The sequence below is a fragment of the Geotrypetes seraphini genome, chromosome 17 (assembly GCF_902459505.1).
Source record: "Geotrypetes seraphini chromosome 17, aGeoSer1.1, whole genome shotgun sequence".
Classification (NCBI taxonomy): Eukaryota; Metazoa; Chordata; class Amphibia; order Gymnophiona; family Dermophiidae; genus Geotrypetes; species Geotrypetes seraphini.
The window spans coordinates 18,091,700-18,106,695 of NC_047100.1; the positions used below are offsets into that span (position 1 = coordinate 18,091,700).

General features: G+C 44.9%; 2 protein-coding genes across 17 annotated transcripts in view; one reads left to right on the plus strand and one right to left on the minus strand.

Moving 5' to 3' along the window:
• Positions 1 to 14,996, plus strand: part of LOC117351126 — a 690,625-nt gene that overhangs the window by 133,322 nt on the left and 542,307 nt on the right. Inside the window, exon 3 of one of the 16 annotated variants that reach the window (XR_004537337.1) lies at positions 1,008 to 1,565. The exons of the other annotated variants lie outside the window; for them this stretch is intronic. The gene's annotated coding sequence lies outside the window, so the exon portion shown is untranslated. Of the gene's footprint in view, positions 1 to 1,007; positions 1,566 to 14,996 lie in introns of those variants that run through there. 16 annotated transcript variants of the gene reach the window in all.
• The window catches only part of FAM107A (family with sequence similarity 107 member A), a 129,051-nt gene that overhangs the window by 73,660 nt on the left and 40,395 nt on the right, over positions 1 to 14,996 (minus strand). The gene's annotated exons all lie outside the window — the stretch shown is intronic.

Sequence of the window (14,996 nt, forward strand, 5' to 3'; positions counted from 1 at the left end):
CTCCTGGATATCTGGGCATGTCTGCTGACTCAGCACCTAACTGGGCACCAGCCGATATTCAGACCGATGCCTGGTTAACTTGCCACCTAAAGTTAGAACAGTTGTTTTGCTGTCTTAAATGCAGTTACTTAACCAGAGGACTGCTTACTGCTAACAGGCTAAGTTGCCATACTGCCTTAACTCCACCCCACCCCCACAGTTCCCTTTAAGGCGAGCGGGAGGCCTCCAACTAGGGTTGCCAGATTTTACAGGGACAAGGACAGTGACAAAACTTACGGGGACGGGGAAACCCAACTATGGCCCTATGTAAGTCCACACAAAGAGAAGAAAAGAGTAGGGTCCAAAAGATGACTTCACCCCCGGGATCTGGATAGTGCCAAGGCGGTCTGTAAAGATTTTTGTTGGCATTGTCATATCACCCTGATCTGGCCGACTGGTCTGCACATATACAAGATAATGGCAGCTGTAATCCAGATATTTGTCCTAGGAAGCCCTATCCATGGATTTTCAGTAGTATTATATGGCACTGAGACAGCAGCGGCTCCTGCGATGTTTGATTTCTTTTTATGCTCTTTTCACTTCTCTTATATAGAGAATTGCTGTTATTCTTGTATGAGACACAACATACTTCAGTTTCTACATTGCTTCCATCAGCAAATTTGACTTCTGATGTAGGCCAGTCACCCAAAACACGACTTGTGTTGAGTCATCTATAGTTACTGCAACACCATTGTCCGATAAAGCTTGGTTTGTCATTCACATCAAACCTATTTTATCTATTGTCCACTCCGTTGTTGCTTTTTTGCTGGTGTTTTACTCATTGTGTTCTTCTGTTATTTCTATTGCCATATAACACTACTGAAAATCCATGGATAGGACTTTCTAGGGCAATTATCTCGTTATCTTGTATATGTGCCTTTGCATATCAGACATGGTGTGTCTAACTAGATGTGGAAGTTGGAAGAAGAGAGACTAGCAAAACTCCATGTTTTTCATGCATTTGCTAGATTGCTTACATGATACTGAAATCATGATGAAGACCATGTATGGGACTCTAGACCTACTGCACAGAACTACAGGTGGAAGAGTAAGCTTACAAGTTTTTCCATTCGTCTAATGAGATGGATCATTGAAAGAGGATCAATGATTGCTTAGTTGGCTTTTCATGTGGTGCAAAAGAAATAAGCGGAAATTAAACTGATTCCAAAACTGAAGTTCCGTGGATTGGTCTTCAGTCAGAGCACCAAAGCTTCATGGATGAACAAGGAAAAGAAGAGGATGATGCGAGAGCCAATCAAACGAGAAAAATTCAAGATGGAAAAGCGGAACCGTTTATCAAGAAGATTCCATATGGCCGTGTTCCGGCAATGATGTCTGTATTGGGGGGGGGGGGGTCTATCAACCTCTAAGGGGCTCGTAGAGTAAGATGTTATGTCTGAACATTCTAAATGGAAGTGGGCACTGTCCCTATCCCCATAGGCTCCATCTCCGCCCTGCCCCCATCCTTGCAAGCTCTATCCCCATCCTGCCCCCGCGGACTCTGTCCTCATTTGTACAAGCCTCTTATGATTGTATATTTAAATCTTATGATTTATGTATATTTAAAACACTTATGATTGTATATTTAAATCTATTTATTAAAGTATAAAAAGGGACAATATTCTGTACTGTACAACTGTTTATAAATCTCAAATAGTCTTCCATTTCGATCTGGTTTGGGTAGAACCTTCCCAAAGATTCATTTGTCTATGTTTTTACATCATCTGGGAAGGTAATTGGATTGTCTTTCAGACAGGGGTGTAGAAGAGAACCCAAATTGTGTACTGAATGAACAGGAAAATAAGTGTCTATTAAATGATAGAAATGTTCCTTCATGCCAGCAACGATGGATGAATCTGTTGCAGTAACAGTAAGATGCTTGACCAGCTGGGCTTATGATGGAAGTACATTGCAGATGGCAGACAAGATACAACTGATATCATTTAACAGAAATTCATTGAAATCCAAAAGCAGCTTATGCAGTTTTTTTACTCATCAAATTCAGTTGCCAGTTGTCTAAAATGTGTTTAAGTTTTTATATATTGACACTAGTCTTAAGTTTTTAGAGAATGACATGGGGGGCAAAGCTTGGCTTTAAGAACATAAGAATTGCCGCTGCTGGGTCAGATCGGTGGTCCATCCTGCCCAGCAGTCCGCTCACACAGCAGCCCTCTGGTCAAAGACTGGTGCTCTTAAATGAGTCCAGCCTCACTTGTGTACATTCCAGTTTGTACCTGTCCTCACCCCATCCCTGCAGGCTCTGTCCCCATCCCATCTCCGATCCATAGACTCTGCCCCTTTCCCCACCCCATAGATACCTGCAGGTACCCGTCCCTGTGTCATTCTCAGGTATACAGAAAAATAAATTCATGTGTGTTATCAGTGAAGTTAGATGGCAGTAGGATCCCAGACCTGGTTCAAACTGTGTTCCTGTTTAAATTGGATAACTTTAATGGTTTCAATCCACTTTCCAGTGAGCACATAGAAGCCAGCTCTGTGGGTATGGTGCAGGGGTGGGTAACCATGTTTCTTGAGGGCCAGCTCTGTGGGTATGGTGCAGGGGTGGGTAACCATGTTTCTTGAGGGCCTGGCACTGTTCCCTCTAAGCTGAGCAGGAGTCCTCCACCCACAGTCTCACCAATAGAGGGTGCTGTTTTACTGTCACATTTTTCAATTGTGAGGGACATGCAAGTTCTGCAGGACTCCAGGGAACATACCTGTCCTTAGCGACTGAAAATATTCCACCCCCTAGTGGTAGCAATGCAGCTGGAGGACACCTGCTCAGCTTAGAGGGAACACACAACCCAGTCAGGTTTTCAAGATTTCCATAATAAATTTGTAAGAGATCTATTTGCATACAATAGAAGCACTTCATTTATATATTTTTCTATACCATTCACCCAGAGGAGCTCAGAATGGTTTACATCAGGGGTGTCCAACCTGCGGTCCCGTGAAGTATTTTGTGCGGCCCCGGTCGAGGGCGATGCAGTGTTTTCCTCTGCTCCTCCCGGATGTTTACCGTCTTGCTGCCTCCCTTCCCTGTCTTGCTGCAGTATTTGCGCGTTTGTGCGGCCCCAGCAAAATTTTTTTCGGCCATTGCGGCCCAGGGAAGCTAAACGGTTGGACACCCCTGGTTTACATGAATGTATTCAGGCACTCAAGCATTTTTCCCTGTCTATCCTGGTGGGCTCCCAATCTATGGAGAGGATTAAGAGACTTGTCCAGGGTCACAAGGAGCAGTGTGGATTTGAACCCACAACCTCAGGTTGCTTAGGCTTATCTTTAACCACTGCACCACACCCTCATGGATATTAACAGTGGAAATCTTGACCACCCCCCCCCCCCCCCCCGAGCAAGGTCCTTCTTTTGTATCCATGAAGGGTTACTTTGCATTGTTTGGCATCAACCACCCGCGTTTGGTCTGGAATACAAAGATAAGTGATATACCTCACTTATAAAAACTCCACCTTGAAAAGAATATTCAATGAATCGAGATGCTTTACATATAGAAGATTAAAAAAAAATTCCATAAAACAAAAAAAGAAGATATGGGACAATATAGGACTTTGATTAACTGAAATAAACATTGATATACACAGTTAGTTTGGGGGGGGGGGGGTTATGTTCAATATCTTTATTGAAATTTTTTATGAACAATTACAAACGCAGTAACAGAGAAAAAAAAAATGCAGTAACTGAGAGAAACAAAAACACACGCAGTAACTGAGAGAAAAAAAAACCACACAATAACTGAGTGAAAAAACCCCCCTGCAGTAACTGAGAGAAAAAAAAACAAAAACGCAGTAACTGAGAGAAAAAAAAAACAACGCAGTAACTGAGAGAATAAAAGACACAATGTCAGTTATCCAGTGTCCAGCAAAACATTTAGCCAACAGTAATAGTGCATTACAAGAGAGTATCCAAGAGATATGTGCAACCACAGAAACAAACAGCTAAGAGATCATTGATGAGAAGACCCAGCATGTAAGTAGGGCGGCCCTACATATAGGGAATCCAAATGATGAGTTTGAACCAATGATGGAACTGGGTGAGCCAGATGCTGTGTGAAAAGAGTCACCACTAGTGGTTCTAACTGTGTTTATATAATTGGACATAAGACCAGTTTGTGGACAGTTCTATGAGTGAGCTGGTGTCTATTTCGCAATCTGTTTCTCTATGGAAATCACTATTACAATTGCCAACTATTGTCAATTGTAGACCTCGCTGGCAGTTTACCTAGTTTTTCCACTTGTCATAAAATACCAGATTCCATTAAAAAAAACAACCCAACAACAACCCAACCCACTTGATTAATGAAACATTCAGGAAGGGAAGGGCTTCTAAATGCTCCTGAATCAAGTCAATTGTTGTACAGTGTGCAGAGATAATATATCACAGGTGTAAAACTATAGTTTTATTTGGTTCTTAAAGAGGAAATTATCTCCCTCCCCATCCAATATAGATGCTAAGAAACACCAATGCCAAGTTGCCCTCCTTGAAGGATGAGTTTAAGCCTTGGGTATCTGCCTTCCTGAAACTGCTACAAGGCTCTTTCACCCCCTCTATTCTTTCCCTGTACTCCAAGCTTGTGGCCAAACACACAATTATGGGTCGGCCTAAGTCCAAAGTGGGTGGGAACGAGAATCCTGCCTCCTGCTCAGGATCTCTCCCTCCCCTCCACTCACGTGGTCATGACTCTCTTAACTCCATCCCCCTAACCCCCGATACCTTTTAAGTTCTTTAGTTTCGCAGTTTGTTGGTCCCCAGGAACAGGAAGTTGCATCACAGGAAAGGTTTGGGGCTGATGCAAGCAGAAGGTATGAGTCCCAGCTTGCTGCCGGCGAAGAACTGAAGGATTTAAAAGTTACCAGAGGATTGCAGGAATGGCGTTATGAGACCCTTGATCACCTGGGAGAGGGGAGGGGGGGGGGGGAGGGATGGAAAGGAGAGAAGCTGGGAGACTTTGGCTGATAGAGCTTGGAGATCTAATTCAGCCTTGCCACAGCTGAGCTGCTGCTGGGTGGGCCTGAGTTCAAAGTGGGTTGGCTTGTGCTCATCAAGGCCCACCTGTGGCTATGTCACTGCTGTGCCCTAAAAGCACAGGGGTGGGTGGGTAGGTAGTAGGAATCATTTTCAATCCTATCTGCTCACCCACCTCCAACCAGACCACACCCTTGATCTTCACCTTGCTCCAGGTGTCACAGCCCACCACTTATAGGAGGGGGAATAGGGTGACTTCTACCCCCTTAGGAAAGCCAATAATTCCTAGTTAACTTTGCCTCTTGGGCATTTCGGTCCAGCAGCTTTTCAATCCTGAGGACTCTATATTATTTGCTCCCTGTACACGACCAATTTAGCAACAGAGTTTCCAACTACACTGGGAAGTTTTGAGGCATAATAAAACTCCTTTGTACTTTATCAGGGCTCCCTGAAGGGCTTTGTTTTAATTTGACTGGTTGCTAGGTGACATTTAGCTAGAATGGCTCATTTTGACAAAGCCTCTCCTAGTTTGCAAACGGCTCGGTGTTATTATTTACAAAATTATAAATGCCAGGCATTGTGCCTGATATTCCAGTACAGTGCAGAATTTAATATTGGCCCTAAAGTACCTGCTTGTTCACCAGGCAGTTTTATTATTTTTTTTTTTTTTGGGTGCTGACCAAGATTCCAGGGAACAACACCTAGATAAGAATGTCTCAAGGAGAGGCACACTGCCTAATGAGAGACAATTTGCTGTGAACACCATATATACTCAAATATAAACCGGGATTTTTGGGCCCAGAAATGGGGGTCCAGGTTTATATTTGGGCCAGCGCCCATCTGCTCCCCTCCCAGACCTTTGCAGGCCTCCGCTGGCCCAGCAGGCTCTGCACTAGAGAGTTGCACGGGGACAGAAATCCCACCCATCCCCACCCGTCCCTGCCAGGATCCTCTCCGTCCTCACCCGTCCCCGTCAGGATCCTCTCCATCCCCACCCATCCCCACAAGGAATTACCTCCATCCCCGCCCGTCCCCATAAAAAGCAGCAATTACTTCTGACAGGATCATCAATTCCACAATTTCTTTTGTGTTTGCGCTGCTGTTTTCCTTGTGGAATCTCTTTGGTGGAACCCTTTTTTTGTTTTCTGTTCAGGTAATTAACTTATAAATCCCCTCTTTTACTAAGGCTGACGTGTCCATTATGTTATATGGATGAACCCTGCTTCCAAAGCCTTCCATCCCCGTGGGAGTCCCGTTGGCTAGAGGGGTGTACCCATGGGAGTCCCGTGGGCCACAGGGGGTCCCTGTGGGAGTCCTGTAGGTTAGGGGGGATTCCCACGGGAACCCCGCGGGACCCGCGGGATTCCCGCGATCCCTGTTCCCATGCAGACCTCTACTCTGCACCCTGTCCCCTCCTCCCTGCCCTGTCCATCGTACCTCTGCCGCTGGAATCCCGGATGATCTAGAGGCGTAGTGGGCAAGAGTGAGCTTTCTGTGCTCCTGCCCCGCTGCTAGCCCGGTCGGTCACTTCCAGTGAGTTCTGGCTTCAGCCGCTGAGCAGTACCGAGCAGGAGCGCTCTTTGGCGCTGATGCACGGCACTCAGCAGCTTCCTGAATGGCTCCTTTGAATTCTCACAGGGGGAGGTAGAGGGGACGGGGCACTGGTTGCAGAGCCTGGCAGGGCAGAGCACTTGAACATTAAACCGCCCGACTTGTATTTGAGTCAACCATTTTCCCTCCTTTTGGGGGGGAAATGGGGGTCTCGACTTATATTCGGATCGACTTATATTCGAGTATACGTGGTACTTTGGGGCCCTCTTATATACTCTCCCCAGCCAGGTAAATATGTTCAAATGCTGATGCAGATTCACCAAACTGAAGGGTTCTCATCAAATTTAGGAAGCATAGGAGCCTTTTTTCCAAAGTGCGCTAAGCGGGTAAACTGCAAATTAATACCTCTTAACTAACAGATGTAGCCAGCACTGTACACATTTATTTGCAGGCATTTTTTTTTTTTTTTCCTGTCCCTAGTGGGCTCACAATCTAAGGGTTTTTTGGTACCTGTGGAGGGTTAAGAACGGTTACCATATGACTCCAGAAAAAAGGAAGACAAATTGAAACATCCGGGCTTTACTTGTATGGCTTTCAATGGAAGTAAAACCTGGCTATCTCAATCCGACCTCCTTTTTCTGGAGCCATATGGTAAACCCAGGGTTAAGTGACTTACCCAGGATCACAATGGAGCTTAGTCTGCTGCACTAACCACTAGGCTACTCCTCCACTCTGCACAAGCACACCACCATCTGTTATAATAATAATAATAATAATAACTTTATTCTTCTATACCGCCACAGTCGCAAGACTTCTAGGCGGTTCACACTGAAGAGAGCTGGACAGTCAGCGAGTTACAATAGGGAATACAGTACAGTGGTGCCTCGCATAACGAACGCCTCGCACAGCGAACGCTGCGCACAACGAACTTCAGGTCTTGCTTCCTACAACGAACTTCGTTTCACACAACGAAGTCGCCCGAGCTGCATCCTTCCGCGCAGGCACTGCGCTTAACTGCCCTCTCTCCGCCTGGCTCCCTGTGCAGTGGCGGACCGTCGGCTCGCAGGGGCCCGGCGCCTACTGCTGATGCGTTGGGGGGGGGGGGGGCGGAGCTACTCTCGCCGCTTCCCCGATGCTAGAAAAAAAAAAATGTGTGGGATCGGGAAGTGATGGATGTATTAGCAGATGGCTACAATTTGCACTATGGAGCCCGATCCATAAAACATGAGGTTGAACGCCGGGTTGTGAACCAGTTAGCTGCAGCCTATGAGCAGAACCTCTTGCCCTGGGGATGCACGCTGCGTATCGCTGTCATCTTAGCATATTTTATGCTACAGAACGAATTATTTTTTTTAACATGTATTGTTATGGAAAAACGCGTTTCACATAACGAACTTTTCGCATAACAAACTTGCTCCTGGAACCAATTAAGTTCGTTGTGTGAGGCACCACTGTATATAGAAATTTACAGTATATAGAAATTTACAAAAAAAAAAAAAAAAAGCATATAGAATCTTACAAAAAGATCCGGGGTACAGCATCTAGAATCTTACATATAGCATATAGAGTCTTACAAAAGGCAGTGAAATACAGCAAACATAATCTTAAATAGGCAGCAAAAATTTAATGTTTAATGTTAGACATTATGGTGTTTGCATGCACTAATTCACTTGTTAAATCCATGCTGCATTAAGGAGCGGGAACCACTGTTTTCTCTAAGCCAGTGGTTCCCAACCCTGTCCTGGAGGACCACCAGCCAGTCAGGTTTTTTGGGATAGCCCTAACGACTATGCATGAGAGAGATTTGCATATAATGGAGGTGATGGGTATGCAAATCTGCCCCATGCATAGTCATTAGGGCTATCCCAAAAACGTGACTGGCTGGTGGTCCTCCAGGACAGGGTTGGGAACCACGGCTCTAAGCTGCGTGGGAGTCCTCCATCTACAATCCTGCCAGTTGGTGGGGCTGTTCCCCTATTGCGTTTTCAATAATGAGGGACAGGCAAGTTCTGCAGGACTTCGGGGAATTTGCCCGCCCCTAGCAACTGAAAACAGAATATTATAAGCACATAAGCATTGCCTCTGCTGAGTCAGTCCATCACGCCCAGCAGTCCGCACCCGCACCCAGGTCAATGACCTGTAGTGATCTATTACTCTACTACTCTATTACTTTACAGCCTTCTGTACTGTATAGTAACCCTCTAATTGTACCCCTGGATCCCCTTTTCCTTTATGAACTCGTCCAATCCCCTTTTGAACCCCAAAGTCATACTCTGCACTACCACCTCCTCTGGAAGCGTATTCCAGGTGTTCACCACCCTCTGCGTGAAGAAGAACTTCCTAGCATTTGTTCTGAACCTATCTCCCTTCAATTTTTTTGAGTGCCCTCTAGTTTTTATTGCCCCTGCTAGTCTGAAGAATCTGTCCATCTCTACCTTCACTATATCCTTCATGATCTTATGAGTTTCTATCATATCCCCTCTAAGTCTCCGCTTTTCCAGGGAAAAGAGCCCCAGCTTCTCCAGCCTCTCAGCATATTGAAGCAGCACCCCCTACTGGTAGTAATGCAGTTGGAGGACACCCGCTCAATTTAGAGGGAGCAGTGGCTGAACCTAGGCGGGTCTGGTGGAGAACAGACATGGACTGAATAACACAGTTAGCACATTGTACTTACAGCATGCTGATCAGCACTTTAGCAGCATCTCCTCGATAGGAGGTGCTAAGTACATGTGCACTAATTATAATCAGGTTTATATGCAGTTTTAAGTGTGGTAATGTCAAAGGACGTGTTGGACACACTCCCAACAATTGCTGTGCAGACTTTGCATGACTCATTTTCATGTTTGCTGTCAAGGTGTTTTAAGTGCAAAGTCTTAGCGCACGTTAGTAACTAAAAACCCTGAAAATATTGCTGAAGAAAGTGCAGAAACCTGCAGCCTTCTTTTAAGTTTCTTGTACTCTTAATTAGTGGATCAATTTTCAAACCTATGGTTAGCGTCCTGGTTATAGCTTGTCCGCATTTTCCTAGTGCTGCTGTCCACAATAGAGGTGCTGAATATCCATATTCAGTGGAGTCTGGTGCTGCCCGATTCAGGGAAAAAAATTTTTTGATTCGGTTTGGCCTATTGAATTGATTTTTTTTCAATTTGATTTACTTTTCTCGTCCAATAGAGTGTTTTTTTTTTCCCAAACATCCTAGTGGGTTTATTTTGTAGCCTCTTCACCCACCCCAGCTCCCTTCGCCCTCTCAAGCCCCATGTCGGCGCTGTAGTATAAACAAAATAAACAAAAAATATTTTTCCTCTCTGTTAGGTTCTAGCCCACGTTCACTGTCTTAACACCAGCTCTGGCAGGATATATATTTCAAATCTGATATATAGTGTAATCACAAAATAGAAAATAAAATTATTTTTTCTACCTTTTGCTGTCTGCTCATTTTATTATTCAAATCATTGTGGTCCTAGGCTCTGGTTTCTGTTTGTCTTCTGTTAACTCGCTTGCCAGAGTCTCCTGCCCATTTGACATTTTCTTCTTTCTCCGTACTCATCATCCATCTTCCTTCTCTGTACTTTCCCTTCTACTGCCATATCCAACATTTATTTCTTTCCTATTGTCCACCATCTCCCTCTCTCCCTGCCTTGTGCCCTGAGTCAAACCTCTCTATTTCCCTCCATGCAGCATCTCTTCCTTCCTCCCCTCTATTATCATGCACACATTTCTTTCTCCCCATGCACCATCTCTCCCTGCCCTCCATCCTATCTCCAACATTTATCCCTTTTTCTTCTCCATGCATGTCTCCCTCCCCTCCACCATATGCAGGCTATCTCCCTCTCACCCCTTTTTACCTCTGTTGCATCTCTCCCTTCTTCTCCTCCATTCCATCTCCACCAATTTTTCCTTTCTCCCCCCATGTGCAAAAGCTTTCTATCCTCCTGTGCAGCAGCTTTCCATCCCTCCTATTTCCATGTGCAGCACCTCCCAAACAACCCCCTTTCAGGCATCCTAAAGTAGCAGCAGCAGTGGTAGTGACCAGCATGGCAGAGGCAGCACGGTGTACAGGCTTCTCACGACCTGCCTGCCAGGGCTTCCCTCTGCCGCATCATCAGTGACATCATCAATGATGCGGCAGAGGGAAAGCCCTGGCGGGGCACGCTGTTAGAAGCCTGTTCACCACACTGCCTCTGACAAGCCAGTTTCTATTTCTAGTTCAATGCATAATCATGTGGAATTATATTTGTGATTCATTTTCCTTGATTTGATAAGCATTGTCTGTAGTAGACACAGCTTCTGATGTACTCATAATGTGCTTCTAGTTTATTCAAAGCCATTTGCACTCATCCCTGTACACAGTCTAATGGTGGTGGTTTTGTTTGCATGTACCCATCACTATGTTGTGTGGTGCGAGAAGGTTGCTCAACACCTCATTGCCATAAAGAAAATTATAAAATGAGGCATTCAGTTACAGAAGCACCCTATATATTGCTGTGGTTGATAGGTGTAATTTTGTAAAAAAGTTAATAAAAGATATTGGGTTGGGAGGTGTCACCAGGGAAGAAGGTTTGCATCTTTGTGGAATATAGGCCTAGAATTCCCAGAATGCACCGGGGTGGGCCAAGCTTCTGCACATAGCATATTATTAGGGAGAGTTGAGGACCCTGCATGGCCAGAGGAAGTTGAAGTGGATGCCATGATATTTCCGGATAGGAGGAAGATCAAGATTTTGGGTGTTTGGTCAGACTCGACTCTATCAGTGACTATCTTTGGCTGTAGTTAAGCCTTCATTTTTTCAAATGCGGCTCCTAAGCAGCTCTACCTCTCTACGCTTGAAATTTCACTGAAAGTCCAAGAAAAAGTCTCTGCTTGTTTGGCTGACATTGCTGCCTGGATGTCCTGCCTTCATCTGAAACCAAATATTCCAAGACTGAGCTCCTCTATCCTCCTAAACCCTTTGCTCCTCCTCCTCCTTTCTTCATCTCTCTAAATAATACTGTCATTGTTCCAGTCTCCTCTGCTCGCAACCTTGGAGTAATCTTCGATTCTGATCTCTCATTTTCTAGGTATATCCAACAAGCTGCTAAGACCTGTTGCTTCTATCTCTTCAATATCACCAAAATTCGCCCCTTCATCTCTGAGCAGTGAGCACACTACCCAGACCCTTGTCCAAGCTCTCGTAACCTCACGCTTAGATTACTGCAATCTGCTTCTAACTGGTATCCCTCAGTGTCGCCTCTCCCCCTTGCAATCTGTGCAAAACTCTGCTGCGCGATTCATCTTCTTACCAACCTCGCTACGCTCATGTCACCCCTCTCCTTAAGCCACTTCACTGGCTCCCCATCTGCCATCGCATACAGTTCAAGATCTTATTGCTGACCTACAAGTGTGTTCATTCTGCTGCCCCTCAATATCTTTCCTTGCTTCTCTCTCCTTATACACCTCCCAAAGAACTCTGTTCCTCAGATAAGTCACTCTTAGCGTTACCCTTCTCCTCCAGTGCCAATTCCAGACTTCATTCCTTTCATCTAGCTGCTCCCTATGCCTAGAATAAATTACCCAAGTTTGTCCATCAAGCCCCTTCCCTTGTTTAAAAGCAGACTGAAAACCGACCTTTTTGATAGCTTTCAATCCTTAACCCTACTCCTCTGCCCTCCAACCCATCCAGCTGATTAACTGTTCCCCTTAACTATATCCATGAGATCCTGTTTGTCTTTGGGAAGCAGAGCTGAGATTGTGATGTCATAATGCCTCATTCTACCAATAAGAGACAACCTCATCACTGATGTCACAATGACTTGATTGTCCTGTACTCCCCTCTGCCCTCCAAACCAGCCCGCTGATTAACTGTTCCCTTAACTGTATCCATGACATCCTGTTTGTCTGTCTTGCCTGTTTAGATTGTAAGCTCTTTCGAGCAGGGACCGTTTTCTTACTCTTTGTGACTCTCGGCAGCACTGAATGCGTCTGGTAGCGCTATAGAACTCTTTAATAGTAGTAGTAATGTTATCAAAATATGATTTTCAGATTGTGGTTCAATGCACAATATTGTAGAAACTGGGCTATTGCAATGCTCTATATCTGGGAATGTTATCCTCAAGATGCTGGGCATTGCAGGTGGTCCAGAATGTCACAGCATAGCTTATTTGTGGAGGTGGTAAGTTTGAGCATGTTACTCACCTTTTACAAATATTGCACTGGTTGCCTGTTACGTGTAGAGTTATATTTAAAGTGCTGGTGTTTATTTTCAGGCTATACATCATGGAGCACCTTGGTACTTATCACAGGTTATGAAGTGGTATCATCATCAACCACATCGCTCATTACGATCTGAGATGGCGAAGAGTTTGTCTATGGATGGGTTGTAGCAGGTGAACTATGCTGATCCTAGACCACCCCGCAGCATCGTTTTGTAATTGGAGGATACTAGAGCTAAGGCCATTTTGGTGGCCGGGGTGAAATTGTGGAACTTAGTTGGACAATTAAGGATGATGAACAATGGAAATTGGTATGACGAGTGAAGTGATTAAATTTGCGAAGGATTGCAAAGACCTACAATGAGACACAAGCGCGCTCGAGGAATGGGCTGTGAAATGGCAAATGAGGTTCAACGTGGATAAGTGCAAGGTGATGCTTGTCGGTAACAAAAATCATATACACGAATACAGGATGTCCGGTGCACTACTCGGAGAGACTCCCCAGGAAAGAGACTGACAAGTCAATGAAGCCATCCACACAATGCACGGCGGTGGTGAAAAGGGTGAACAGAATGCTAGGAATGATTAAGAAGGGGATCACAAACAGATCGGAGAAGGTTATCGTGTCGCTGTACTGGGCCATGGTGCGCCCCCATCTGGAATACTGCATCCAGCACTGGTCGTCATACATGAAAAAGGACATAGTACTACTTGAAAGGGTCCAGAGAAGAGCAACAAAAATGGTTAAGAGGCTGGAAGAGTTGCCATACAGTGAGATGCTAGAGAAACTCGGCCTGTTCTCCCTTGAAAAGAGGAGACTGAGCGGGGACATGATCGAAACATTCAAGATAATGAAGGGAATAGACTTAGTAGCGAGAGATTGTTCACCTTCTCCAAGGTGGAGCGAACAAGAGGGCCTTTTAAGGGGATAGATTTCGTACAAACGGAACGAAGTTCTTCTTCACCCAGAGAGTGGTAGAAATCTGGAACACTCTTCCAGAGGCTGTTATAGGGGAATGCACCCTCCAGGGATTCCAGACAAGGTTAGACAAATTCCTGCTGAACCAGAACATACACAGGTAAGGCTAGACTCAAATAGGGCATGAGCGGACTGCTACGCACGATGGACCACTGGTCTGACCCAGCAGCGGCAATTCTTATGTTCTTACCAGAATTGAAAAAGCTTTTGAAAACATCTTTATTTGTAGAAGCTTTTTTAAGTAGATGAGGAGCACTAACAGGAAGTAGTAAACACAGGATGAGCAAATTTATATTATATATTTTGATATTATTGTTTATTATTTAATGTAATGGATTTCATTTTGTACTTATAATTTATGTATGTACTCTTGGAACCTGCTTAGGTCTTAGATGGGCTATAAGCTTTTCAAATAAATAAATAAATAACCAAGGATGGTAAAATTATGCCCTTACCTGATAATTTTATTTCCTTTAGTCACTGCAGATGAATCCAGAGACTAGTGGGATTATGTCCATCAACCAGCAGGTGGAGATAGAGAGCACTGAGTTGTCCTTAGGTATATCTTGGACAGCTCAGCCTCCTGGCCATCCAGTATAGGTCTTCTCAAAGCAGTTGAAATAAAGCACATAAAACATATGAGACATATGAAATATATGCAACTCCTTTCCCTCACATGTGCTACCCGATCCACTGATGCTTTAAACTTGAGAATGCAATTTCAGCCGAAAGGCATGCCCAAACCGTGCCTGAGCGCAACAAAAACCCTTCAACGGGCTGGAGCTCTGGATTTATCTGCTGTGACTAAAGGAAAGAAAATTTTACCTTCCTTGTCATCAACAGCAGATGAATCCAGAGACTAGTGGGATGTACTAAAGCAGTCCAAACGTAGAGAGGGAAATAAACAAGTGAACGTGAAATCCCCCGTCCCCCAAATCCTACCCTGCAGCACACATCCAAGGAGATATGAAATTCCAGAGTGTATGTATCCCACGATCATACAGAGGCTAACCCCCATAGCACATGTGAACAGGAGCAATCCTCGCCTGAGAGCCCCACGCTGTGGAATTCACAGCTACAGCGCCCCTCCACGAATAGTATGAATGTAAAGCAGCATCCTATCGTGACTTCCCATATAACTGAAGCCGTCTCAAAGCCCATAGGGCACCCACAGGAGGCAAACTACTGACCAAGGTCAAGAAGAATGCCAGAGGAGAGGCAAGGCATCCCCTTGTAGCCAGACCCTATTCTGTACCCAG